Source organism: Pocillopora verrucosa, chromosome 14 (genome assembly GCF_036669915.1).
Source record: "Pocillopora verrucosa isolate sample1 chromosome 14, ASM3666991v2, whole genome shotgun sequence".
Lineage (NCBI taxonomy): Eukaryota > Metazoa > Cnidaria > Anthozoa > Scleractinia > Pocilloporidae > Pocillopora > Pocillopora verrucosa.
In genome coordinates this window covers 14,444,829-14,472,283 of record NC_089325.1, presented here as the reverse complement: position 1 = coordinate 14,472,283, position 27,455 = coordinate 14,444,829, and the positions used below count along the sequence as shown (strand labels likewise).

The 27,455-nt window shown below is 40.2% G+C and overlaps 1 long non-coding RNA gene, 15 other non-coding genes and 1 pseudogene across 16 annotated transcripts; 4 read left to right on the top strand and 13 right to left on the bottom strand.

The window, feature by feature from the left end:
- Window positions 1-1,594: 1,594 nt before the first annotated feature.
- On the bottom strand, window positions 1,595-1,667 carry Trnav-cac (transfer RNA valine (anticodon CAC)). The gene has a single exon. It is a non-coding gene; the product is annotated as a tRNA-Val (tRNA).
- Window positions 1,668-2,783: 1,116 nt separating this feature from the next.
- On the bottom strand, window positions 2,784-2,855 carry Trnap-ugg (transfer RNA proline (anticodon UGG)). The gene has a single exon. It is a non-coding gene; the product is annotated as a tRNA-Pro (tRNA).
- A 640-nt stretch (window positions 2,856-3,495) lies between these two features.
- Window positions 3,496-3,569, bottom strand: Trnan-guu (transfer RNA asparagine (anticodon GUU)). Its single transcript has one exon. It is a non-coding gene; the product is annotated as a tRNA-Asn (tRNA).
- Window positions 3,570-4,160: 591 nt separating this feature from the next.
- On the top strand, window positions 4,161-4,234 carry Trnat-agu (transfer RNA threonine (anticodon AGU)). Its single transcript has one exon. It is a non-coding gene; the product is annotated as a tRNA-Thr (tRNA).
- Window positions 4,235-5,314: 1,080 nt separating this feature from the next.
- On the bottom strand, window positions 5,315-5,386 carry Trnad-guc (transfer RNA aspartic acid (anticodon GUC)). Its single transcript has one exon. It is a non-coding gene; the product is annotated as a tRNA-Asp (tRNA).
- Window positions 5,387-6,039: 653 nt separating this feature from the next.
- On the bottom strand, window positions 6,040-6,112 carry Trnav-aac (transfer RNA valine (anticodon AAC)). Its single transcript has one exon. It is a non-coding gene; the product is annotated as a tRNA-Val (tRNA).
- Window positions 6,113-6,786: 674 nt separating this feature from the next.
- Trnap-agg (transfer RNA proline (anticodon AGG)) lies at window positions 6,787-6,858 on the bottom strand. Its single transcript has one exon. It is a non-coding gene; the product is annotated as a tRNA-Pro (tRNA).
- Window positions 6,859-7,901: 1,043 nt separating this feature from the next.
- On the bottom strand, window positions 7,902-7,982 carry Trnav-cac (transfer RNA valine (anticodon CAC)). Its single transcript has one exon. It is a non-coding gene; the product is annotated as a tRNA-Val (tRNA).
- A 3,912-nt stretch (window positions 7,983-11,894) lies between these two features.
- Trnat-agu (transfer RNA threonine (anticodon AGU)) lies at window positions 11,895-11,968 on the top strand. The gene has a single exon. It is a non-coding gene; the product is annotated as a tRNA-Thr (tRNA).
- Window positions 11,969-16,199: 4,231 nt separating this feature from the next.
- LOC131787667 (uncharacterized) lies at window positions 16,200-16,909 on the bottom strand. The gene is made up of 2 exons (XR_009340486.2): window positions 16,724-16,909; window positions 16,200-16,555 (listed from the first exon to the last, which is right to left on the bottom strand). It is a non-coding gene; the product is annotated as an uncharacterized lncRNA (long non-coding RNA).
- Window positions 16,910-19,624: 2,715 nt separating this feature from the next.
- Trnav-cac (transfer RNA valine (anticodon CAC)) lies at window positions 19,625-19,697 on the bottom strand. The gene has a single exon. It is a non-coding gene; the product is annotated as a tRNA-Val (tRNA).
- A 1,679-nt stretch (window positions 19,698-21,376) lies between these two features.
- Trnan-guu (transfer RNA asparagine (anticodon GUU)) lies at window positions 21,377-21,450 on the bottom strand. The gene has a single exon. It is a non-coding gene; the product is annotated as a tRNA-Asn (tRNA).
- A 607-nt stretch (window positions 21,451-22,057) lies between these two features.
- Trnap-ugg (transfer RNA proline (anticodon UGG)) lies at window positions 22,058-22,129 on the bottom strand. The gene has a single exon. It is a non-coding gene; the product is annotated as a tRNA-Pro (tRNA).
- A 640-nt stretch (window positions 22,130-22,769) lies between these two features.
- On the bottom strand, window positions 22,770-22,843 carry Trnan-guu (transfer RNA asparagine (anticodon GUU)). Its single transcript has one exon. It is a non-coding gene; the product is annotated as a tRNA-Asn (tRNA).
- A 598-nt stretch (window positions 22,844-23,441) lies between these two features.
- On the top strand, window positions 23,442-23,515 carry Trnat-agu (transfer RNA threonine (anticodon AGU)). The gene has a single exon. It is a non-coding gene; the product is annotated as a tRNA-Thr (tRNA).
- Window positions 23,516-24,627: 1,112 nt separating this feature from the next.
- Trnad-guc (transfer RNA aspartic acid (anticodon GUC)) lies at window positions 24,628-24,699 on the bottom strand. Its single transcript has one exon. It is a non-coding gene; the product is annotated as a tRNA-Asp (tRNA).
- Window positions 24,700-25,703: 1,004 nt separating this feature from the next.
- LOC136278254 (uncharacterized) lies at window positions 25,704-27,307 on the top strand (annotated as a pseudogene).
- Window positions 27,308-27,455: the final 148 nt, after the last annotated feature.

The window sequence follows — 27,455 nt, the reverse complement described above, 5'->3', positions numbered from 1 at the left end:
ACCTAAGATTGTATTGTTAGATTGTATTGTTATTCGAAGTTCGCTTAAAGATGAGTAATGCTTACACTTATAATGAGTATAACAAAAGACCTGGCCATTTTGATTATTGCTCAGTAGTCTGTCCGCTGACCGGTGACGTAACAGATTCTGGCTCATAATTAAGCTTGCACTCAAACCAGAGTAGAACAGAGCACACAGCAGTCAAACATCTGTGCATGGACAACGTAGCCTTGTCGTGTGCTTTTGGGCTGTCACACCATGTTGTCCAACAGGAAATATAAGCAACCACGCAAGCCACTAAGTCTCGATGTTTCAAAAACGTAGAACTTTTTAAGATAACTGAAGCTAAAATCAAAATATACGATAACATAGATTTTATATATTTCTTAATCTGCTGAGAGATATCCTACGTTAAAACAAAGCGTAAGAAAAAATGAGCCACGCGTTGCGACATAATAAGCCTTTATAAAAGAAGGACAAAGGTGACTACAAAAGGTATTCACTATGATCCCCCCTCCGCACCCCCCCCCCCCCCCAAAAAAAAAAACCATGTGATCCTCAAATATTCTCTAGAAAGGGTATTTTTATTATTATTATTATACTGAAACAGGTAGATTGATACCTGTGTGCCATAACTTTGTTATGGATGGACTGGTGTTCCTGGACTTTCGATCAGAGTCGCATTTCTGATCATTTTTCAAGTCTGATTGAGCACTTGTTTAACTTGGGGGCGTATCCTCAGGCATAAGAGGAGTCAGGAACCCATTACTTGGAGCCTTCAACTGCTCCATATTTTTGTCACGGCGTTTTCACAGACAAGTCTATCTTCAGTTTGAATTTACTGCAAACTAGGACTCCCCACGAGAGCACATCGACCGATCAAGATTTAATTTCTAACTTTACTCGCTAATGTATGGAAAGAAAAACAGCAGAGAGATGCAAGGCTTCTTGCGATAGTTCGAGTGCAGATTCACATGAACAAAGGTGTCCCAAGCTCACGTCTCGATAAAAAGCATTAATTCATGTATGCGTAACATGTTGTGTGACTCGGTGTTAACTTACGGAGGAACAGTTGATAATTTGAACATGCTATAAGGAGTAGCATAGGGAACGAAATATGGTCAATTTACAACGATAAATATTTCGAAATATGAACATTTTACACGTTAAATCAATAGAATTTACTCACATCTTTTGTGTCCGTTGTGGTTTCCGGCGTTCTCTGCCGTTTTAAGCTTGCTTTACCGACTTTTTTAAGAGTTTCTTTAAGAGCCTTAAAGAGTCTTTGTGAGTTTAATTTCTTTAAAAAAAAGAATTAGCCATTGTTATCAAGAGTCACCAAACCATGATGGAGTATGGTCATATCATATATATGTTAACGCTTCTTGTTCCATTATTTAATTTTCTGTTTCTACAACCTGACCTGAACAATAGTATGCCTACTGCCTCACCATATTCGCGGAGGTAAATAAGTGGAAAGTGAAGATTTCTATAGTGAATAAACAGGAGGGAAGAACAAACATCTGAAATGTGTCACATTCTTGGTCGAGGTAAAACTAAAGCATTTATAAGGACTCTCTTGCTTCTACAAATATGTTTCTGGCAGGGCTCGAACCTGCGACCTTCCGCGTGTGAGGCGGATGTGATAACCACTACACTACAGAAACCTGCTCTTTATGTTATGTTAAATACTTGAATATACTTTCATATGGCCTGTAGAGTATCGTTATCAGATTTAACTCAACTAAATTCGGAAAAAAGCGAAAATAACCGCCCTTCGGAATTTTTTTAGATTCGCCTGCGTTTAAATCAAGGGATGTTATTAACAACCGAGAAACTGAATTAGGGTGATAAAAATAAAAGCTAAGTTTTTCGTTTGTCTCACGATGTAGTCACGTGTGATGTAGATCGTGACGTTTCGACTGCATACTGCTAGTCTTCTTCAGGCGACGATGGTGAACAACTAATCACAGCGATACTCTGCTATGATTAGTTGCTATTCAACAGCTTTGATTGGTGCATTTCGATCCTTGCTGTTCCCTCAGTGATTTGCTCTCTTGGCGGTCCGCTGTCGCACGGCTCTCCTGTTGTTGTTGTTGTTTTTGTCGTGGGCATCCACGCTTCTGGAATTTCTATTCCACTATCCCTGCTGATGTTGTTAGGGTGAAGTCTTACATGAATTGCCCCTTTGACCCTGCGCGTGTAGTAATAAGGGTCACGATCAATAAACTTTACTCTGTTCCAGAGCGGCTTGTGTTCGGTCGACAGCATCTTTTGGTCGTACTAACTGAGATCTTAGCGTAGTCTCAGACTTGAAAACGTACGCCTTGTTGTTGTAGGCAACGGCGAAGCTGTTAGGACAGACCTTTGACATAAGGCAAAACCGCACTAGTAGTAACTCGTTGGCGGGTTCGGCACTGCTGTTTGGTTTTGCCTGAAGAAGACTAGCAGTATGCAGTCGAAACGTCGCGATCTACATCACACGTGACTACGTCGTAAGACAAACGAAAAACACGATGAATAACCACAACCTTTTCTACGAAATGAATTAAGATAATGTTCCAAGTTTGGTACTCTTAACAGAAAAAAAAACAGAAGTAATGGGAGCTCTCCTTGAAAAAAACAAAATTCAGTGGTACGTTAAGGGCTTGTGAGGAACCAGAAACGGAAAACAAAATGAGATCTATCTTTTAGGGTATTGCCGTCGTCATAAAGTTATCTAAGGGAAGTTTGACCAACCGGTCTGTTAATTTCGAGAAAGTTTTCCAAAAGGAAATACTGTCGGGCCTGTCCGGGAGTCGAACCCGGGACCTCTCGCACCCAAAGCGAGAATCATGCCACTAGACCAACAGGCCGGAGATGTCAAAGGTGGTTTAGGAAGGGTATTTTATTTATTGCTGTTATATAAGCAGGTGGATTAATACCTGCGTCATGAAAAGACTAGAGTTACTGGTGTTTTGATCATGATCGCACTTCGAAACATTGTTTAAGTCTAAATGACAACCTCAGCCGGTTTACAAGGAGTGTACATTAAAGGAAGTATTGTCACAGTGAACGGCTTCTCAAAGTTTACCTAGCTCCTGGTAAGGTAGTTGCATTTGAAGGAGGAGCTTTGCGAGCCAAACTCAATGTCAGGCAGAAACCCGCAAATAAGTCACCACTGCTCCACCATCAATCTCACCAATGAAACAAGCTTCTTCAAACAAATGACAGTTGGGGTGTGTTCATCCCCCTCTAAAGGAGAAATAATGAAGACAGATAGGAAATGAAGCCCAGCCTTCGAATTATGAAAACTGGAGTATTCCAGTCTACTTTTGTCTTTTTCAGCTCAATGGTAAAGGCGTGACTGCACTTGATTTCCAACACGTGAGCATCTGAGTGCCACAGCTAGTAACTCTGTAACAGCTAACAGAACGGTTAATATTTCTTACCGAGAAATGTGCCATATAAAACATGCAACAAGAAAACAAAAGGGTTGGCTGAGGTGTAAAATATCGTCCCCGGGTGGGCTTGAACCACCAACCTTTCGGTTAACTGCCGAACGCGCTAACCGATTGCGCCACGGAGACGACCGAATAAGTGTTGCCATTAAGGAGTAGATTGTGCTTGCTAGATCTTAGATGTTTAGAGTCTTTAGAAAAATGACGAATGTATCAGTTTTATAATTATCACTTTTCGGTATTAATCGATAGCAAAGGAGGGAATTCGTTCATCATAAAAATTTCATCTAATCCCAGTTCCACCGCGGCTTTCGTGTAGTCCACTCCGAGATAGGTTGTTAGTATCAATAGGGGGTCAGAACATTTTCCACAGTTTCGTATTTTGTTTCGTAATTTGTTTAGGTGTATGATACCTTGAAGTTTACAGACGGTTGTTAACTACATTCCTCAATTTTTTCGCTGCCTTTGTCATAACTGAAGTAATGATCCCTGGACTGTGTTTTGGGTTTAAGAACTGTATGAAGCATTCTATCATCCAACAACGACAAGCACCAGTTGCCACTCACGTTTTGAAGGCAGCTTTTAGCAAGTATGTCCTAATAGATTTAAGGCATTTTTATATCATTGCCTTGCTATATCAGCCTCGCATTCCTCGGTTCTTTGCTGTTTGGCCGGCTCCATCTCAACAATTAACCCTTCTACAATACCATCTTCAAGAGAGGCGCCGTAGCTCAGGTGGTTAGAGCGCCTGTCTAGTAAACAGGAGGTCATGGGTTCAAATCCCACCGGTGCCTTTCGTTTTTCTTTTTGTCATAATTTTATCTAATATACTTTCATAAATTGTTCCGTTTCCTGTGTCAAAAAACACTGGTAACAAGAGTGGTTCGAAAATAATGAAGACCAAAATAAAGCTCACTGCGTCAGAAAAAAACAGAAAATCCCAAACGTTCAACATGGAAAAAAAAAACAACAACTGCCTGAATCTTCTCAAACACAAGTCAACAGAAAACTAGTGGCAAGTAGCCGAGCTTAAACAAGGGAAACTCAATTCCTCAAGGGTATTCAGAACTTTTCCTTTGTCGAAAAGCTCAAAAAAAACATATTTCTCCATCTCAACACCAAACTTAGTATTTACTATCTTTCCTATTCTATTTACACGCAGGACCCTTGCGACATTGTTAATCTTAGCAGTATGCAGGACACATGTCACATGTGGACCAAGCGATGACCCATTGCAGCGTTGTGTCCTTGTGGCTCAGGGCTAGAGAATCCGAGGGCGGAATCCGAAGGTTTAGCTTCTCGTGAGGACTCAGAACTTTTCCGTTTTCCTAAGCTTGAGACAAGACAAAAAAATAAATCTTTCTCTCAGGGAAACTTAATAGGACGAAGAACAATTTTTTTTTTCATTACATAAACAGCTTTAAACCCTCTCTCTACCAGCTCAAAAAGAATCCGATCGATAGCAGAACCTGGATCAAATTTACTCCACGGCATGGCTCGAACCCGCGACCTTCCGCGTATCAGGCTGACGTGTAACCTCTTTACTTCGGAAGTCAAACGCACATATTCCTTTTAAATTTTCGAAGCTATTTCAATATGGCCTGTTCAGTATTGTTATCAAATTTAACCGTAACTCAATTCGAAAAGCCCATTTGAAGCCAGATTTAATGAAATCTTATCATAGATATCAAGTCGGTGACGTTAATATGGCGCAAAAGAGATTTTCGCGCTGACAGTACTGCGTAAGCTTTTGTAATTCCTCTAATGTAGCTCACTGTTTGTTATCGCTACCTTATGTTCATGAAAAAAACTAATTTCAAAACTTTTAGCCCGCAGGGAAAAGCACAAAAACGGCACACAAAAACGGTACGCGTCTCCCCGGCGGGGAATCGAACCTCGGTCTCCCGCGTGACAGGCGGGGATACTCACCACTATACTACCGAGGATGTCACACTTAATGTAGTGTAACTACTATTTTGTTAATAAGTGGATTTATTAATATTTAATACGTCTTTAGTCCTTTCTGTTGCCAAGACTAACCTGGATAAAGAGGGTGCCCTCTGTTGGAATTAAATCATTTTAAGTGTTTTTTTAGCGAACGTACTGATTTCCTTAATTCTGTCTCAGTCCAAGTTTGTTGTCTGGATTTGGATAATACACCAAACACGCAGAAGATCACAGCTTCATCTCTTAAGTTTTGTCCTCATTATGTAGGAGGCAATTCACGCCTAAGACGTGGCCATTTTGACTATCGCTCAGTAGTCTGTCCGCTGACCGGTGACGTAACAGATTCTGGCTCATAATTAAGCTTGCACTCAAACCAGAGTAGAACAGAGCACACAGCAGTCAAACATCTGTGCATGGACAACGTACCCTTATCGTGTGCTTTTGGGCTGTCACAGCCATGTTGTCGATGTTTCAGAAACGTAGAACTTTTTAAGATCACTGAAGCTAAAATAAAAATATACGATAACATAGATTATATATATTGGTTAATCTGCTTAGAGATATCCTACGTTAAAACAAAGCGTAAGAAAAAATGAGCCACGCGTTGCGACATAATAAGCCTTTATAAAAGAAGGACAAAAGGTATTCACTATGTTTCTGGCAGGGCTCGAACCTGCGACCTTCCGCGTGTTAGGCGGATGTGATAACCACTACACTACAGAAACTACCCTGCTAAAACCTGGCCTCACAGAGCACATATTGTCTCTAGCCCCTGAAATGCATAGACTTCATTATAATTTCGACATGTTTGATGTTAAAACAACAGTTGGCGTAAAAACTGGACCCCGCCGCTGCATTTTAACTTGTTGTCCTTTTCCCACAACGTTAGGATAATAAAATCTGCTCATTGGGGTCATTCCTGAAACACATAAACGAAACGAAGTGCGGAGATATGCATTTAACTAGAAACCACAACCCGGAATACAGCCTTTCTGATCCCCCCTCCGCCCTCCCTATAAACCATATGATCCTCAAATATTCTCTGCCCCTTTCCCCTCCCCCCCCTCCCAATAGACAATAACTGATCCTTGAGCTCATCGAAAAAAGAGTAAGATGCATGGAAATTGATTTTGATTTACAAAAGACATTTCACCTCCCGTGTTCAGCCATTTCCTGTCTTTCAGAAGCATAAGGTGAGTCTTCGATAGGAAATATTTTCATAACTAAAATACACGAAAGCTTTCATTGAAAAAAGAAAAAACGCAAAGGTTTAGGGCTCTTGAAGAACAAGGAAATGAATACATATGAATTACACAACGTATGGTAATACAATTTCCATACATTTTTCAGGGAAAGTTTGACAACTTCCAAATGGTTTTGACCAAAAGAGCCCACAACCGGGCCTGTCCGGGAGTCGAACCCGGGACCTCTCGCACCCTAAGCGAGAATCATGCCACTAGACCAACAGGCCGGTCAGTGTAGCAACGGTATTTTTATTATTGATCTACTAAAAACGGGTGGATTGATACCTGTGTGCCATAACTTTGTCATGGATGGACTGGTGTTCCTGGACTTTCGATCAACGTCGCATTTCTGATCATTTTTCAAGTTTAATTGAGCACTTGTTTAACTTGGGGGCGTATCCTCAGGCATAAGAGGAGTTAGGAGCCCATTACTTGGAGCCTTCAACTGCTCTATATTTTTGTCATGGCATTTTCACAGACAAGTCTATTTTTAGTTTGAATTTACCGCGAACTAGGACTCCCCACGAGAGCACATCGACCAATCAAGATTAGCACCTGGTTAATTTCTAACTTTCTCGTTAATATATCGAAAGAAAAACAGCAGAGAGATGCAAGGCTCATTGCGATAGTTCGAGTGCAGATTCACATGAACAAAGGCGTCCCAAGCTCACATCTCGATAAAAAGCAAACGACTGATTCATGTAAGCGTTACATGTTGTGTGACTCGGTGTTAACTTACGGAGAAACCGTTGATAATTTGAACATGCTATAAGGGGTAGCATAGGGAACGAAATATGGTCGATTTACAACGATAAATATTTCAAAATATGAAAATTTACACGTTAAATCAATAGAATTTACTCACATCTTTTGTGTCCGTTGTGGTTTCCGGCGTTCTCTGCCGTTTTAAGCTTGCTTTACCGACTTTTTTAAGAGTTTCTTTAGGAGCCTTAAAGAGTCTCTGTGAGTTTCTTCTAAGAGTTTAATTTCTTTAAAAAAAAGAATTAGCCATTGTTATCAAAAGCCACCAAACCAGGATGGAGTATGGTCGTATCATATATAAGTTAACGCTTCTTGTTCCATCATTTCATTTTTCTATTTCTACAACCTGACCTGAACAATAGCATGACTACTGCCTCACCATATTTATGGAGGCAAATTTGTGGAAAGTGAAGATCTCCATAACGAATAAACAGGAGGAAAAGAACAAACATCTGAAATGTGTTACATTCTTGGTCGAGGTAAACTAAAGCATTTATTCTCTTCAAAGTTTTTCTAAAAGTATGGCAGGGCTCGAACCTGCGACCTTCCGCGTGTGAGGCGGACGTGATAACCACTACACTACAGAAACCTGTTAAACACTTAAATTTAATTTAATATGGCCTGTAAAGTATCGTTATCTGAGTTAATGCAACTAAATTCGGAAAAAAGCAAAAATAACCAGCCTTCGGAATTCTTTTAGGTTTGCCTGCGTTTAAATCAAGGGATATTATTAACAACCGAGAAACTGACTTGAGGTGATAAAAATAAAAGATAACTTTGTCGTTTGTCTCACGATGTAGTCACGTGTGATGTAGATCGCCACGTTTCGACTGCATATTTCTAGTCTTCTTTATGCGATGAGGTCGACTGGTCATGCGTCATCTCATAAAGCATGATGCTCTACTGTGATTAGTTGTTATTCAACAGCTCTGATTGGTGCATTTCGATCCTTGCTGTTCACTCAATGATTTACTCCCTCGGCGGTCCGCTGTCGCACGGCTTTCCTGTTGTTGTGTCTTTTTTTATCGTGGGTTTCGACGCTTCTGAAATTTCTATTCCACTATCCACTATTTTGTTAGGGTGAAGTCTTATATGAATTGCCTCTTTGACCCTGCGCGTGTAGTAATTAGGGTCACGATCAATAAACTTTACTTCGTTCCAGAGTGGCTTGTGTCCGGTGTTGTGGGCATGCTCTGAAACGGCGGAGGTCTCGGTACGGGCGAGTCGAATGTCTCGATCGTGCTCCTTAATTCTGTCTTGCATAGGTCTTCCAGTCTCTCCGATATACACCTTGCCGCATTCACAGGGAATCCTTTAAACTTCGCCATCCTGTTTAGCCAGGTCGACAGCGTCTTTTGGTCGTACTAACCGTGAGATCTTAGCGTCGCCTACATACATACATACATACATACTTTATTTGTCACGTAGGTCGATAAATGGCAGCTAAAAAGCTGATGTGGACCTACAAAACTAAAGAGTGTCTACAAAATTTAAATAATAACAATAACAAGTTGCGAAATTATGGTAATTAAGAAAGGATGTAAGACCTAGTAATATAATATACAGTTGATTTACAGTAGTAATAAAAAGTAATAAAATAAATAAAAGTAGTAAAATAGCTTTAATATATGTAATTTACAACGTCTTTATTTAGTCCCTGTAAACCATTAAATGTTATTTTATCTAAAATGTCGGATTTTGCTTTGAGAGCAGATTTGAAAGAAACAATGTTCGGTTTGCTCTTCAAGTACACGGGTAAGTTGTTCCATAGAACAGACGCATGGTGAGAAAAAGAAGATCGACGGAAGTCACTTTTAGGGCGTTGCACGAATAGCTTCAGATTGTCCCTTAGATTTCTCAACGGAGAGTGTTTAGTAAACAAAGAGCTTATAGCAGCCGGAGCTCTATTGTAAAATGCCTGATAGGATATAGTGGCAATCCTCTTTTTATAGAAATATGATAAGGACTTCCATTTTGTCGCTGCCAGAACTTCAGTATTGGGGGTAGATTCCTTTAGGTTAAAAATAAATCTCGCGGCTCCAATGTGAATGTCTTCCAGTGTCTGAAGTGACTTAGAAGATCCCCATAATGCAATAGAATACGCAATACTTGGAATGATACCTTTGAAATAAATTGACTCTAAGAGGCGATTGTCGAGTCCTTTTAGGTGTTTGAGTTTCTTCACTCTTGCCGAAAAACGTTTGCTCAAAGATTTTATATGTGGCGACCAAGAGAGTTTATTATCGATAAGAATCCCTAAACATGTAGCTTTGGAAACAAATGACAACTCATTTTGCCCTAAACAAATTTTCTGTAGGGGTCCGATGAATCTTGATTTTGATAACAACATTAGTTCACTTTTTGCGGGATGAATAGTCATGAAGTTATCCTTAGCCCATTTGTTTAAGTCAACGATCGCTTTCTGTATCTTAAATAAAACTTCATCAACAGTATTTCCAATGCAAAAAACAGTAGTATCATCTGACATGAAAACAGCGCATACGCCTTGTTCTTGTAGGCAACGTCGAAGCTGTCCGGACAGATCTTTGACATAAGGCAAAACTGCAGTAGCTTTGAACTCTTTGGCGGGTTCGGCAGTGTTGTTTGGTTTTGCCTGAAGAAGACTAGCAGTATGCAGTCGAAATGTCGCGATCTACATCACACGTGACTACATCGAGAGAGAAACGAAAAACTTATCTTTTATTGCTATTCACCACGATGAATAACCACAACCTTTTCTACGAAATGAATGTAGATAATGTTCCAGGTTCGGTACTCTTAACAGAAAAAAAGCAGAAGTAATGGGAGCTCTCTTTGAAATAACAAAATTCAGTGGTACGTTAAGGGTTGTGAGGAACCAGAAACGGAAAACAAAATGAGATCTATCTTTTATGGCATGCCGTCGTCATAAAGTTATCCTCGGGAAGTTTGAGTTACCGGTCTGTTAATTTCGGGAAGGTTCTCCAAAAGGAGGGACTATCGGACCTGTCTGGAAATCGAACCCGGGACCTCTCGCACCCAAAGCGAGAATCATGCCACTAGACCAACAGGCCGGACATGTCAAACGTGGTTTAGGAAAGGTATTTTATTCATTACTGTCATTAAAGCGGGTGGATTAACACCTGCGTCATGAACAGACTAGTGTTACGAGTGTTTTGATCATGGTCGCACTTCGGAACATTGTTCAAGTCTAAATGACAACCTTAAGACTGCAAAACAAGTTCTTTATCGGGCGAAAGAATCAATAAATCCAAAGACGATCAATGGAATGCACTAATTGTCACTCAAGACTTGTGAGAGCTTCATCCTACAGAGGAGTCAGAGCTCGAAGAGAGCCTCGGACATAAGGCTCTAAAGAAAGTACCAGAACTCTACCACAGCGAACAGCTTCTCAAAGTTTACCTAGCTCCTGGTAAGGTAGTTGCATCTGAAAGAGGAGCTGTGCGAGCCATCTTCAACGTCAGGCAGAAACCCGCAAATAAGTCACCACTGCTCCACCATCAATCTCACCAATGAAACAAGCTTCTTCAAACAAATGACAGTTAGGGTGCGTACATCCCACATTAAAGGACAAATAATGAAGACAGATAGGAAATGAAGCCCAGCCTTCAAATTATTGAAACTGGAGTATTCCAGTCTACTTTTGTCTTTTTCAGCTTAATGGTAAGGGCGTGACGGCACTTGATTTCCAACACGTGAGCATGTGAGCGCCACAGCTAGTAACTCTGTAACAGCTAACACAACGGTTAATATTTTTTTACTGAGAAATGAGCCATATAAAACATGCAACAAGGAAACAAAAGGGTATGAAGTGCAGGTGTAATATGACGTCCCGGGTGGGCTTGAACCACCAACCTTTCGCCGAACGCGCTAACCGATTGCGCCACGAAGACAACTGAATATGTATTGCCGTTAAGAAGTAGATTGTGTTTGCTAAATCTTAGATGTTTAGAGTCTTAAGAAAAATGACGAATGTATCAATTTTATATCAATTTTATCAATTTTCGGTATCAATCGATAGCAAGAGAAGAGAAGTCGTTCATCATAAAAGTTTCATCTAATCCCAGTTCCACCGCGGCTTTCGTGTAGATCACTCTGGAATAGGTTGTTATTATTAATAGGGGGTCAGAACATTTTCCACTGTTTCATATTTTGTACCGTGACTGAGTCACGTATTTGTTTAGGTGTATGATACCTTGAAGTTTACAGACGGTTGTAAACTACATTCCTAAGATTTTTGCTGCCTTTGCCATATAGTAATGATCCTGGACTGTGTTTTGGGTTTAAGAACTGTTTGAAGCTCTCTATCATCCAACAACGACAAGCACAGTTGCCACTCACGTTTTGAAGGCAGCTTTTGGCAAGCATGTCCTAAAGAATTAAGACATTTTTATATCATTGCCTTATGTCAGCCTCGCATTCCTCGGTTTTTTTGTCAAACGCACAAAAAACGTCTTAACTGTTTGGCCGGCTCCATCTAAAATCTAATCCCTCTAAGCGAGGCGCCGTAGCTCAGTTGGTTAGAGCGCCTGTCTAGTAAACAGGAGGTCATGGGTTCAAATCCCATCGGTGCCTTTCGTTTTTCTTTTTGTCATAATTTTTATCTCGTATACCTTTATAAATTGTCCCGTTTCCTGTGTCAAAAAACACTGGTAACAAGAGTGGTTCGAAAGTAATGAAGACCAAAATAAAGCTCACTGTGTCAGAAAAAAAAAAAACAGAAAATCACAAACGTTCAACATGGAGTTAAAAAAAATAGGTCCGCAATGCGTACTTGTGTGGGATTTCATTGACAAAGTGTTTGCAAGGGGTTTTTGAGCGGAAGCAAACCTGTCGCTCACCGTGAGTCAACTGTACTACAGGGGTGATATTAGGCCTGGAATCAACAGCCTGAATAGTAATTTTTGTGCGGGAATTATTTGAACAAATACAGATTCACAGGAGAGATCTGGGGTATTAACTTATACTTTTATCAAGCAATATGCCTTTCCCTCCCTCCCTGGAAGCTTTTTGGCGTGTTTTTTGAACGTTTGGTAATCGTCTTCAACAATTAAATTACCTCTTGGTGGCTTAGGCTATTTATTTGTTTATACGGCGATACTGGAAATACTTGGAGCAGTAAATATTTTCGTAACAGTCATTGAAAAAAAATTGAAACAATTTCTGCTACTACTGTTTAACTCGTGGATACACGATAGCGTAGAAACGAGTTCTTGTGGGCGCTCTGCGATATGCAAATTGGCGTGGACTCTTCGTAAGTAGTCGTAATTAGTCGGCTTCGAACTCGAGATCTATCCTTCCGAAGAAGTAAGTCCAAAGTCCTGGCGCTATTATGATTGCACTGATCGTTGCGATATTTATTGTCTTTACACGCCTGTTTCGACATTTACTATATTGAAATGGACTTCAAATGTTTCAGATTAGTGCTATGATCAACTTAAAACCAAATTTGAAGGGTCTTCGAATCGTCCATGCGCTAAACATAACGAGGACCAGCGAGAATCACGAAGACTGTGTGAGTGACAGCAAGCTGTTGACACAGAAATTCCCACGGAAACATGTACCCATGACATAAAAAAAATGGTAATTTGCAGCATTATTTCTTTCTACGCCAATTTGCGTCTTTCCGTTGTAATCGTTTCGTTTTGTTATTCTTCTATGCAAACGTGACTGTTTTGGTGGTAAGAATGAAAGATGATCGCTTTCAAGAAGTCGTTGCCGAGCACGTGACTATAAATCTGGCCGGTGTTGTTTTGATCACTTGACGATCTTTTTCGCTGAAAATACAGGACGACTTCCTATTTCAAGGAATGCTTTTCCAATTAATTTCTATCGCATCGGTGTAAAAAAGTACAGGTATATGGGTGTTCTGAAAAACAAAAGGGAAATTCAAAACTACGAGAAATTGCGAGTAATCGGCCTCTTCTGCTACACGCGGTTTTTTTGGTGTAACATGCGTGTGTTTCCCATAAGTTACAAGCACTTTACGCACGTGGGAATGCTGCAATCACGAATTTTAGATTACGTGAAAGTCACGCATGTGGTTGTTTGCTCACTTCACTAATATGTTTGTTTGCTTGTTGTTGTTTTTTTTGGTATCCTGGAGTATTTCAGGAGGGGTTGCAGACTTAACTGTGGAATAATTGTTTAATGCAGGGTTGTCAATAAAGGTTGCAGTTAGAAATTAGCCAAGATGCTAAAGGAGCTGCCTTGAAATTTCAAGACTGTGTGTTATGTAGTTTATTTTTGTCTTTTGTAAATGGTTGTTAAACTGGACAACTCTTAGAAAGATGACTTCAAACTTAATTTTAAAAGGCCTGTTCTGGTACCAAATGAATAAGCAGCATTTCCTTATTAATAGTTTTGCGAGTTTCTTATTACAAATTCCCCTGAAAAAGGGGAAACAACTCTTTTCATAACTATTTACTGCTTTCTTTTGTTGCTCTCTTAACTTAAAAACAATGTACATCATGATAAAGTAATTTGTTAGAGGACACCGTGAAATGAGGCCCAAACAGCTTTATGATCTGTGAAATATGTTGCTAAAACATCTGCTTGTATATCAATGTTAGATATATTTGTATATATATGATCAATTACTGTGTTGTTGTCAGTTGTATAAGTTGATATGAACTGTTTGTAATGGTTATCCCTCACTAGTAAATTATACAAAGGTCTTCTGTCTGTTTCAACAAGCCAATTTATATTAAAGTCTCCAGTAATGTTATTGTTGTCTGGTGAAATGTTATTTAGTACCTCAGTTATTGCTTCATAAAGTTGTCTTACAGGCACGTTTGGGGAGTGATATATCCCTATGATTATTCAATCCTAAAGACTTGCTAACTTAATTACTGTTATTTCAACACCATGTATATTGTGACAATAGGGGTATCCAGGTAAGTATGGGATTTTACTGTACACAGCTGTACCACCATAAGACCTTGATCCATTGCTGGAATTAAGGTTATCATTATGGAAGAGAACATAACCAGCAATGTCATACATGTCATTATTATCTTGAGAATTAAATCTTGTTTCTGTGAAAATATTGATATCAGCACTTAGATAAATTAAGTCTTTACGTATATCTTCTATGTGTTTGTGAAGAGACCTTACATTAAGATAACACAGTTTAAGAAGGGAAAATGTTATGTCATGGAGAGGGGAGATGCAAAGCTTAAGTTTTGCAGTTGTTCTTAATCTCTCCATCTGGATTAACAGCAATCTTGCTTTCACATAAATCAGAAATATATAGGCCTTCAATAGCAGTCACTCTACTGAGTCCCACATAATGTATGTGTGGAATAGTATTTCTGGTACTAAAATCCACAACAATTCTACTGTCAGTATCACCTTGTGACCTGTGAATTGTTTTTGCTGCTGCGGGATGCAGTGGAAATTGTTTTCTAACAACTTGTGCTGTTCTGTTTCTACCTACCGCAAACTGTGTAGTCACAGGGTTTACTGGGGTCCATGTGTGTTCAATTCCTTGTACATACAAATGTCTTTTTTCATTCCTTGTTTTCTGACCTACATCTGAGTTGTCAAATTGTACCCATACAATACCAGATGGTTTGGTTTGTTGATGTAACTGAACTAGTTTAACAACATTTCCAGCACCATTTGTCATGCCATCTTCGGTTCGTACATTCATGACAAGGTGTGTTCTTTCACCCTCAGCAAGACAAAGGGTTGAGGCTAACTGTTTTGTTTTTCTTGGATCATTTGGTATTTGTCTTAGTATTTTGTTTCTTAGCTCTGGAGAGATAGCTCCAATAACACTATCTAAAGCATTTATTGTGGATTTGTTTCCTGTGGCTGCATTATGGGCCCTTTGATTAAATTCATCTACTTTAGCATTCTGTATAAATAAGTGAGGTGCATCTATTGGGTTGTTGATGCCTTCTTGTATAGCTCTCTTTAAGTTTTGCAATGTCAGCCCCCTGTGTGTTTACCTTTACGCAACCTATTAAGTAATTCCACAAACAATTTGCTGTCTCTTTGACCCATGATTTCATTAAGTTCAAACATTTTAAAGTGTTTATGCCATAAACTGGGAGAAAGAACAGCATAAATCTACATTTTTGAGGTCTTTGAAAATATAAGCATCCATAACAGATTCTAATTGGAATAAGTCACCAATAGCAATTATGCTCACACCTCCAAAATCCTCTCTACAGCCTTTTATATCTTTAAGCCTATTGTTTAGCTGCATTGCAAATTACCATTACCATTTCTACCATTGAGATTTCATCAACAAAAATCAATTGACTTCTCAAAGTGTTTAGTCTACTTGAATCAAGCTGTTTGTAATGTCTCAGTGATTGATTGGCAGGAATGGCCAGAGTGCTATGAAGAGTGTTACCCTTAAGCTTTACCAGTTGGAGCTAATAGTATAACTTTGATCTGATGAAAATCATCACCAGCTCTAGTGTTATAATACTTAAGCCCTGCCTGATACAAATCTTTTGTTAAATGCGATTTGCCAACACCAGCCCCTCCACTGAGGAAGCAGTAGAAAGGGGTTTCTGAGGTTTTAATCTGATGTAAAATGTGATAAAAAATTCTTTTTGCTCTTTATCGGGTGTCTGGACCATTTGACGAAAATCGAAATCAGGTAATTCATTCAATATCAGTGGTTCATTATTCAGCAATGTTGATGGAATGTTGAGATCATCAGAGAGGTCATAGTTTTCACATAAATCAGGATGTAAATCTTCACGAGATCCAATCCTTGAACGTAATTGGTCAATGGAGATCCCCATATTTACTTGTGTGCTTGAGCGAGCAACAACAACAATCCAACTAACTAGAAACTCAGTTTATTAAAATAGATAACACTCTTGACAGTTCAAGGCAAACAATAGTTTCTTTCAGTTTGTGACACTTTGAGACACTCGTGAGACATTTTGAGACACTCGTGAGACACTTTGAGACACCCTGAGACTCTTTGAAGCGCAACCCGCACAAATACATTCAAGCCGACAAATGTTGGCTTGCGAGAGTACAATGACTCCTTTCAATCTGGCACAACCCGCACCGAAGGTCCAAGCCGATAAATGTTGGCTTGTGAAAACGTAAAAGCTCCTGTGCAACCTGCACTGAACACAAGCCGCGTTTCAGCGTGTTGGCTTACGTGAAAAAATCTTCTGTTATAGACACCTGAAGAAATAACGAAACAAACGCCTCAGATTATGAAAGAAAGAACACAAACCAGGTGTACAAACGTAATCGCCTTTCGTGAGAGCTTAATCGTGAAGCTCCCACAACAAAATTGAAAATTTAAAGCACACAAAGAACCCGTGAAAATATGAAATGACTTATCCTTACATTGGAAACGAAAATCCCCAAGAAACAAATATGAAATTCCGAATAAGTTCTCCAAAACCCAACGACTGAGAAGAGAAATGGCCGCCGTACAATACACTATGAAAAAACGCTGACTGGAATCCAGTCTTCACGGCTCACTGAACGCAAATAGAAACCACGTGACAAGCACTTCTCTCTCGTGGACAAATAAATAAAGAAGTAAAGAAATAAAGAAATAAAGAAATAAATTTCGCGGGCCTTGACTAAGTGTGGGAAATCCCACACAAAAACAGCAACTGCCTGAATCTTCTCAAACACAAGTCAACAGAAAACTAGTAGCAAGTAGCCGAGCTTAAACAAGGGAAACTAAATTCCTCAACGGTACTCAGAGCTTTTCCTTTATCCAAAAGCTCAAAAAAAACATATTTCTCCATCTCACCACCAAACTTAGTATTTACTATCTTTCTTGTTCTATTTACACGCAGGAGCCTTTCGACATTGTTAATCTTAGCAGTATGCAGGACACATGTCACATGCGGACCTAGCGATGACCCAGTGCAGCGTTGTGTCATTGTGGCTCAGGGCTAGAGAATTGGAGGGCGGAATCCGAAGATCTAAGGTTTAGCTTCTCATGAGGACTCAGAACTTTTCCGTTTTCCTAAGCTTGAGACAAGACAAAAGAAAAACATCTTTCTCTGAGGGAAACTTAATAGGACGAAGAACAATTTTTTTATTACATAAACAGCTTTAAACTCTCTCTCTATCAGCTCAAAAAAGATCCGATCGATAGCAGAACCTGGATCAAATTTACTCCAATCTTTATTGCTGCAAGGGGGAAATAAAGTTTATCCTCAGAGGATCGCTAGTGATACCATAGTGAAATGCTACACCCGTCCGCTTATGATCTGAAGTAAGTACATCAAGAGAGGATAACCTCTCTTGGCTACATTTTTTTATGAATTGAAGCATTTATTAAGACTCTATTGCTTTAAAAAAAATTCTTTTTCGGGAAAAAATTGTTTCTGGCATGGCTCGAGCCTGCGACCTTCCACGTACCAGGCTGACGTGCAACCTCTTTCCTTCGGAAGCCAAACGCACATATTCCATTTAAACTTTCGAAGCTATTTCAATATGGCCTGTTCAGTATCGTTATCAGATTTAACCATAACTCAATTCGAAAAAGCCCAGTAGGAGCCAGATTGAATGATCTTCTATCATAGATATCAAGTCGGTGACGTTAATATGGCGCGAAAGAGATTTTCGTGTCGACAGCACTGCGTAATCTTTTGTAATTCCTCTACTGTAGCTCACTGTTTGTTGATATCGCTTTCTTATGTTCATGAAAAAACAAGTTGATTTCGGAATTAGCCTGTTGGGAAAAGTTGGTATTCGGAAAATACGGTTAAACAAAAAGGATACGCGTCTCCACGGTGGGGAATCGAACCCCGGTCTCCCGCGTGACAGGCGGGGATACTCACCACTATACTACCGATGATGTCGCTTTTGTTAATAAGTGGTGTTATTAACATTTGATACGTGCTTAGTCCTTTCTGTTGCCAAGGCTTACCTGACTAAAGAGGGTGCCCTCTGTAGGATCTAAATTAATTTATATTTTTTTTTAGCCTGCGCTCTGATTTCCTTAATTCTGTCTCAGTCCAAGTTTGTTGTCTGGAATCGGATAATTCCTTCATTATACAGTAAATGGCTTAAACCCGGGGGTAACATGTAATAGTGTATGAAATTAAGGGATCCTCGCAGCTAAGAACACTACTGAAACGAGTAGTTGTAAATAGGACCTGAAAAAAAATTCAGGCCCGTACGGGATTTGAACCCATGACCTCCGCGATACCGGTGCAGCGCTCTACCAATTTTTCACGTCCTATTTACAACTACTCGTTTCAGTAGTGTTCTTAGCTGCGAAGATCTCTTAATTTCATCTCTCCACTGCAGTGCAAATATATGAATTTTCATATATCTAAAATCTTCATTCACATGGATGTTTATTTGGACCCAATTCATTGACCAGCTCCCAGTTGGCTTGTTAGCTCAATTGGTAGAGCGCTGAAATGCATAGACTTAATTTCGACATGTTTGATGTTAAAACAACAGTTGGCGTAAAACCTGGACCCCGCCGCTACATTTAACTTGTTGCCCTTTTCCCACAACGTTAGGATGGACGGATGTCATGGATGGACTGGTGTTCCTGGACTTTCGATCAGAGTCGCATTTCTGATCATCTTTGAAGTCTGATTGAGCACTTGTTTAACTTGGGGGCGAATCCTCAGGCATAAGAGGAGTCAGGAACCCATTACTTGGAGCCTTCAACTGCTCCATATTTATGTCACGGCGTTTTCACAGACAAGTCTATTTTCAGTTTGAATTTACTGCGAACTAGGACTCCCCACGAGAGCACAGCGACCAATCAAGATTAGCGCCTGGTTAATTTCTAACTTTACTCGTTAATATATGGAAAGAAAAACAGCAGAGAGATGCAAGGCCTCTTGCGATAGTTCGAGTGCAGATTCACATGAACAAAGGCGTTTCAAGCTCACATCTCGATAAAAAGCAAACGACTGATTCATGTAAGCGCTACATGTTGTGTGACTCGGTGTTAACTTTCTTCTTTAAAAAAAAAGAATTAGCCATTGTTATCAAAAGCCACCAAACCATGATGGGGTATGGTCGTATCAAATATATGTTAACGCTTCTTGTTCCATCATTTCATTTTTCTATTTCTACAACCTGACCTGAACAATAGTATGACTACTTCCTCACCATATTCATGGAGGCAAATTTGTGGAAAGTGAAGATTTCCATAATGAACAAACAGGAGGGAAGAACAAACATCTGGAATGTGTTACATTTTTTGTCGAGGTAAAACTAAAGCATTTATTCTCTTGCTTTAAAGTTTCTCTAAAAGTATGTTTCTGGCAGGGCTCGAACCTGCGACCTTCCGCGTGTGAGGCGGACGTGATAACCACTACACTACAGAAACATGATATATATATATATATATAATCTAATTTAATCTAATTTAATATGGCCTGTAGAGTATCGTTATGCAACTAAATTCGGCAAAGAGCAAAAATAACCGCCCTTCGGAATTCTATTAGATTTGCCTGTGTTTAAATCAAGGGATATTATTAACAACCGAGAAACTGACTTAAGGTAATAAAAATAAAAGATAACTTTGTCGTTTGTCTCACGATGTAGTCACGTGTGATGTAGATCGCCACGTTTCGACTGTATACTGCTAGTCTTCTTTAGGCGATGAGGCCGACTGGTCATGCGTCATCTCATAAAGCATGATGCTGTACTGTGATTAGTTGTTATTCAACAGAATAAAGGGATACGTTTCTAAAGAAACTGTGGTGCTGCGTCGGTGGGAGAGTATAGCAGGTAATTTAGTGTTAACAACTGGGTTGAAAGCGTAAATTAGCCACCGTAAAGGGTAAAAAAGCTGACGTTTCGAGCGTTAGCCCCTCGTCAATCGCTCTGACGAAGGGCTAACGCTCGAAACGTCAGCTTTTTTACCCTTTACGGTGGCTAATTTACGTTTTCAACCCAGTTGTTAACACTAAATCACCTGTTATTCAACAGCTCTGATTGGTGTATTTCGATCCTTGCTGTTCACTCAATGATTTGCTGCCTCGGCGGTCCGCTGTCGCACGGCTCTCCTGTTGTTGTGTTTTTTTTTATCGTGGGTTTCCACGCTTCTAAAATTTCTATTCCACTATCCGCTATGTTGTTAGGGTGAAGTCTTATATGAATTGCCTCTTTGACCTTGCGCGTGTAGTAATATGGGTCACGATCAATAAACTTTACTTCGTTCCAGAGTGGCTTGTGTCCGGTGTTGTGGGCATGCTCTCAAACGGCGGAGGTCTCGGTACGGACGAGTCGAATGTCTCGATCGTGCTCCTAAATTCTGTCTGCATAGGTCTTCCACTCTTTCCGATGTACACCTTGCCGCATTCACAGGGAGTCTTGTAAACTACGCCATCTTGTTTAGCCGGGTCGACAGCGTCTTTTGGTCGTACCAACTGAGATCTTAGCGTAGTCTCCGACTTGAAAACAGCGCGTACGCCTTGTTGTCTTAGGCAACGGCGAAGCTGTTCGGACAGACCTTTATATATATTCCCTTAGCTCCGGTTGGAGCATAGGCCATTAACCACTTCCGTCCTCCATCGGGTTCTGTCCTGGACAGACCTTTGACATAAGGTAAAACCGCAGTAGCTTTGAACTCTTCGGCGGGTTCGGCACTGTTGTTTGGTTTTGCCTGAAGAAGACTAGCAGTATGCAGTCGAAATGTCGCGATCTACATCACACGTGACCACGTCGTGAGACAAACGAAAAACACGATGAATAACCACAACCTTTTCTGCGAAATGAATTCGGGTAATATTCCAAGTTCGGTACTCTCAACAGAAAAAAAAAAAAAACAGAAGTAATGGGAGCTCTCCTTGAAAAAACAAAATTCAATGGTTAAGGGCTTGTGAGGAACCAGAAATGGAAAACAAAATGAGATCTATAATTTAAGGTATTGCCGTTGTCATAAAGTTATCCTCGGGAAGTTTGACTTACCGGTTAATATTTTTTACCGAGAAATGGGCCATATAAAACATGCAACAAAAAAGAAAAAAAGAAAACAAAAGGGTTGGCTGAGGTGTAAAATATCGTCCCCGGGTGGGCTTGAACCACCAACCTTTCGGTTAACAGCCGAACGCGCTAACCGATTGCGCCACGGAGACGACCGAATAAGTGTTACTATTAAGGAGTAGATTGTGTTTGCTAAATCTTAGATGTTTAGAGTCTTTAGAAAAATGACGAATGCATCAGTTTTATAATTATCAATTTTTGGTATTAATCGATGGCAAAGGAGGGAAGTCGTTCATCATAAAAGTTTCATCTAATCCCAGTTTCACCGCGGCTTTCGTGTAGTTCACCCTGGGATAGGTTGTTAGTATCAATAGGGGGTCAGAACATTTTCCACTGTTTCGTATTTTGTTTCGTAATTTGTTCAGGTGTATGATACCTTGAAGTTTACAGACGGTTGTAAACTACATTCCTCAATTTTTTCGCTGCCTTTGCCATAACTGAAGTAATGATCCCTGGACTGTGTTTTGGGTTTAAGAACTGTATGAAGCTCTCTATCATCCAACAACGACAAGCACCAGTTGCCACTCACGTTTTGAAAGCAGCTTTTAGCAAGTATGTCCTAACAGAATTAAGGCATTTTTATATCATTGCCTTGCTATATCAGCCTCGCATTCCTCGGTTTTTTGTCAAACGCACAAAAAACTTCTTAGCTGTTTGGCCGGCTAATTTCAGGAAAGTTTTCCAAAAGTAGAGACTATCGGGCCTGTCCGGGAGTCGAAACCGGGACCTCTCGCACCCAAAGCGAGAATCATGCCACTAGACCAACAGGCCGGAGATGTCACAAGTGGTTTAGGAAGGGTATTTTATTCATTGCAGTTATATAAGCAGGTGGATTAATACCTGCGTCATGAAAAGACTAGAGTTACTGGTGTTTTGATCATGGTCGCACTTCTGAATATTGTTCAAGTCTAAATGACAACCTCAGCCGGTTTACAAGGAGTGTACATTAAAGGAAGTATTGTCACAGCGAACGGCTTTTCAAAGTTTACCTAGCTCCTGGTAAGGTAGTTGCATTTGAAGGAGGAGCTGTGCGAGCCAAACTCAATGTCAGGCAGAAACCCGCAAATAAGTCACCACTGCTCCACCATCAATCTCACCAATGAAACAAGCTTCTTCAAACAAATGACAGTTAGGGTGTGTTCATCTCACACTAAAGGAGAAATAATGAAGACAGATAGGAAATGAAGCCCAGCCTTCGAATTATGAAAACTGGAGTATTCCAGTCTACTTTTGTCTTTTTCGGCTGAATGGTAAAGGCGTGACTGCACTTGATTTCCAACACGTGAGCATCTGAGTGCCACAGCTAGTAACTCTGTAACAGCTAACAGAACGGTTAATATTTCTTACCGAGAAATGTGCCATATAAAACATGCAACCAGAAAACAAAAGGGTTGGCTGAGGTGTAACATATCGTCCCCGGGTGGGCTTGAACCACCAACCTTTCGGTTAACAGCCGAACGCGCTAACCGATTGCGCCACGGAGACGACCGAATATGTGTTACCATTAAAGAGTAGATTGTGCTTGCTAGATCTTAGATGTTTAGAGTCTTTAGAAAAATGGCATGGCTCGAACCCGCAACCTTCCGCGTATCAGGCTGACGTGTAACATCTTTACTTCGGAAGCCAAACGTACATATTCCTTTAAAATTTTCGAAGCTATTTCAATATGGCCTGTTCAGTATCGTTATTAGATTTAACCGTAACTCAATTAGAAAAGCCCATTAGAAGCCAGATTTAATGAAATCTTATCATAGATATCAAGTCGGTGACGTTAATATGGCGCAAAAGAGAGACAGCACTGCGTAAGCTTTTGTAGTTCCTCTAGTGTAGCTCACTGTTTTGTCCATGATCCCTGGACTGTGTTTTGGGTTTAAGAACTGTATGAAGCTCTCTATCATCCAACAACGACAAGCAACAGATGCCACTCACGTTTTGAAGGCAGCTTTTAGCAAGTATGTCCTAACAGAATTAAGGCATTTTTATATCATTGCCTTGCTATATCAGCCTAGCATTCCTCGGTTCTTAGCTGTTTGGCCGGCTCCATCTCAAAAATTAACCCTTCAACAGCACCATTTCCAAGAGAGGCGCCGTAGCTCAGGTGGTTAGAGCGCCTGTCTAGTAAACAGGAGGTCATGGGTTCAAATCCCACCGGTGCCTTTCGTTTTTCTTTTTGTCATAATTTTATCTAATATACTTTCATAAATTGTCCCGTTTGCTGTGTCAAAAAACACTGGTAACAAGAGTGGTTCGAAAATAATGAAGACCAAAATAATGGTCACTGCGTCAGAAAAAAACAAAATCCCAAACGTTCAACATGGAAAAAAAAAACAACAACTGCCTGAATCTTCTCAAACACAAGTCAACAGAAAACTAGTGGCAAGTAGCCGAGCTTAAACAAGGGAAACTCAATTCCTCAAGGGTACTCAGAACTTTTTCTTTGTCCAAAAGCTAAAAAAAAAACATATTTCTCCATCTCACCACCAAACTTAGTATTTACTATCTTTCTTATTCTATTTACACGCAGGAGCCTTTCGACATTGTTAATCTTAGCAGTATGCAGGACACATGTCACATGTGGACCAAGCGATGACCCAGTGCAGCGTTGTGTCCTTGTGGCTCAGGGCTAGAGAATCCGAGGGCGGAATCCGAAGGTTTAGCTTCTCGTGAGGACTCAGAACTTTTCCGTTTTCCTAAGCTTGAGACAAGACAAAAAAAACATCTTTCTCTCAGTGAAACTTAAAAGGACGAAGAACAATCTTTTTTATTACATAAACAGCTTTAAACCCTCTCTCTACCAGCTCAAAAAGAATCCGATCGATAGCAGAACCTGGATCAAATTTACTCCATGGCATGGCTCGAACCCGCGACCTTCCGCGTATCAGGCTGACGTGTAACCTCTTTACTTCGGAAGCCAAACGCACATATTCCTTTCAAATTTTCGAAGCTATTTCAATATGGCCTGTTCAGTATCGTTATCAAATTTAACCGTAACTCAATTCGAAAAGCCCATTAGAAGCCAGATTTAATAAAATCTTATCATAGATATCAAGTCGGTGACGTTAATATGCTGCGAAAGAGATTTTCGTGTTGACAGCACTGCGTAAGCTTTTGTATTTCCTCTAGTGTAGCTCACTGTTTGTTATCGCTACCTTATGTTCATGAAAAAACGAGTTGATTTCTGAATTAAAGAAAACTAATTTCAAAACTTTTAGCCTGCAGGGAAAAGTTGATATTTGGAAAACATGTATAAGCACAAAAACGGTACGCGTCTCCCCGGCGGGGAATCGGACCCCGGTCTCCCGCGTGACAGGCGGGGATACTCACCACTATACTACCGAGGATGTCACACTGTAAGAAGGTCACAAACAGGCTTTTTTTGAAACACCATTGCGGCCACCAAAAACGCCAGACTACCGTCCAAATCTGGACGAGGAGATGGAATTAACGTACACTGATCCGAACCTAGAATCGGACCCAGAGGATAGCCCTCTAGCATGACAACTCGAGCCAAGGCATAAAGCTGAATTAGTCAAACAACGCAGCAACGAAGGTCTACGCCTTCAAAAAGAAAGCCGTCAAAAAGAAAACCTTCCGAGGAATAGCCGATACGCGGCAGCCAAGGAAGAGGAAACATGAAGACACCATCAGCGCTATCCAGTTCAAGAAGCAAAAAACTGAAACCTCCATTTTAAAACTGGAGAGACACTTACAACAAAAGACTTGCCCTAAGTCGCTTCAGGCGAAGGCAAACGTCACGCCTGACGAAACCTTTCGACAGGAAATAAGCGCTATTAAAAGTCACGCCGAAGAACAATACGTTAGCGCCCTAGTGCGCTTCCAGCAGCGTAGACTTGTTAGTCACAAGAACAAACTTGAAAAGGCTAATATTGCCAAGTCTCGATCACAATACAATGTAAATACACGTGAACGATCACGTTCGCCCTTGAGGAACACTGTAAATACTGATGCCGACAGGATAGACAAAATAGAAAATCAGCTTTCAGAGCTGAAAGATCTTATATATACACGCTTTCAGAGTGATAATAAACATGTTGAAAATTACAACAGTGTCACCTCTGAAAAATCAGTCGCCAAACCCACTGCAGCAAAAAGGCTATCCAAGAATAATAAACGCAAAAAGCGTAGAAAAAATACACTATAGAAGCGAGTGACTACAGAAAGGGAGAAAAATGAAAAATACCTTAAAAACCTTTCAGACAATACATTAACTGATCACCAAGTCAGCGTGTTAGCAAAAAGGCTTAAATTTATTGAAACACCCGTGACAAATGAAAATAAGATCAGGCAACAATTTTTGCGTGACTTCGAACAATTCGCTGGGCGAATGAGACTTAGATATATATTCCACGGGAATGACAAGGAACCACATCCTTTCCACGTCAAATCAAACTGGATACCACCAGTACAACATTCTATTGCCCTTGAACGCTACTTCGAAAATATCAAGTTAAGCCTTGCTGAAATAGAAATAACAAAGCCAAAACACAACCTGTCATACAACGAACACAAAGCAGTCAAAGAACTGCAAAACAATACTGCCATCAACCTTAAACGTGCTGACAAAGGCACCACAACAGTGATTCTCAACAAGAGGGACAAAATTCAAGAGGCCCAGGTTCAGCTCGACAACAGAGACCACTACCATCTTCTTGAAAACCCCATGGTCACTGACACATTAAAAAAAGTTAATGAGCTTATTGCTCAACTGCACAATGGCAAACATATAGACGATATGACAAAAAAGTGGCTTTCACAGACTCCCAATCCGCCCAGAATACCGATTTTCTACACTTTAACAAAAATCCACAAACCTTTGCCAGTGGGTAGACCGATTATATCGGGCTGCGAAGGACCAACTGAAAGGATATCATCCTTTGTGGATCATTTATTACAGCCTATAGCTCAAAAGCAAAAATCGTATCTCAAAGATACGACTGATTTCATCAACTTTATAGAGAAAACGCAAGTGTCAAAGGATACTATTTTAGTATTAATGGATGTAACAAGCTTGTACACAAACATCCCACAAGAAGAGGGTATCACAATAGTATGCCAAGCATACGAAAAATACCACAATAACAGCCCTCCCATTCCGTCCCACTACTTAAAACAAATGCTCGGGCTTATACTGAAAGAAAATTCGTTCCAGTTCAACGGAGTAAACTATCTCCAATGTTTTGGAACTGCCATGGGAACACGAATGGCGGTTGCTTTCGCCAATCTCTTTATGGCAGAAATTGAAACAAAACTGCTTCACCAAAGCAGTATCAAGCCGAGAGTATGGAAGCGTTACATTGACGACGTTTTCTCCCTGTGGGATGTTCGTAAACAAGACATTGATCTATTCATAGAACAAGCTAACACGTTCCATCCAACTATAAAGTTCACGGCTGAAATCTCAGAGACTGAAATCACATTCTTAGACATGGTTGTCTACAAAGGTGAAAGATTCCAAAAGCTATCCTCGACGTTAAAACTCACTACAAACCGACCGAGACCTTTCAATATACGCACTATTCATCTTGCTACCCGCCAGGTGTTAAGAAAGGCTTTATTAAAGGAGAAGCTATCAGACTTCTAAGAACAAACTCCTCGGAAAGAAATTTCCAGGAGGCCATGTGTAACTTCAAAACACGACTTGAAGCACGTGGTTACCCAAAAAGCCTAATTGAAAAAACGTTATCTGAGGTCTCGTTTGCCGCAAGGCAGTCGACACTTAAAAAACAAACCAAAAAAACTACAGGCAAAATATTGCCTTTTGTGACAGCATACCACCCAGGGGTTAAAAATTTAAAACAAATACTGATGCAAGAATGAAACCTCATCCAAAATCAGCCACTACTGAAAACAATTTACAAAACGCCTCCGATTATATTATACAAAAGAGGTAAATCGCTCAAAGACATACTCGTCAGAGCGAAGCTTTAATTAAAGGCTTTTGCGTCGCAAACGTAAAACCACACAGGGGAGTCTGTGTAGGCCTGTCTATGACCTTTTCAAATACTATTTGGTGAATAAGTGGATTTATTAATATTTGATACGTGCTCAGTCCTTCCTGTTGCCAAGACTAACCTAA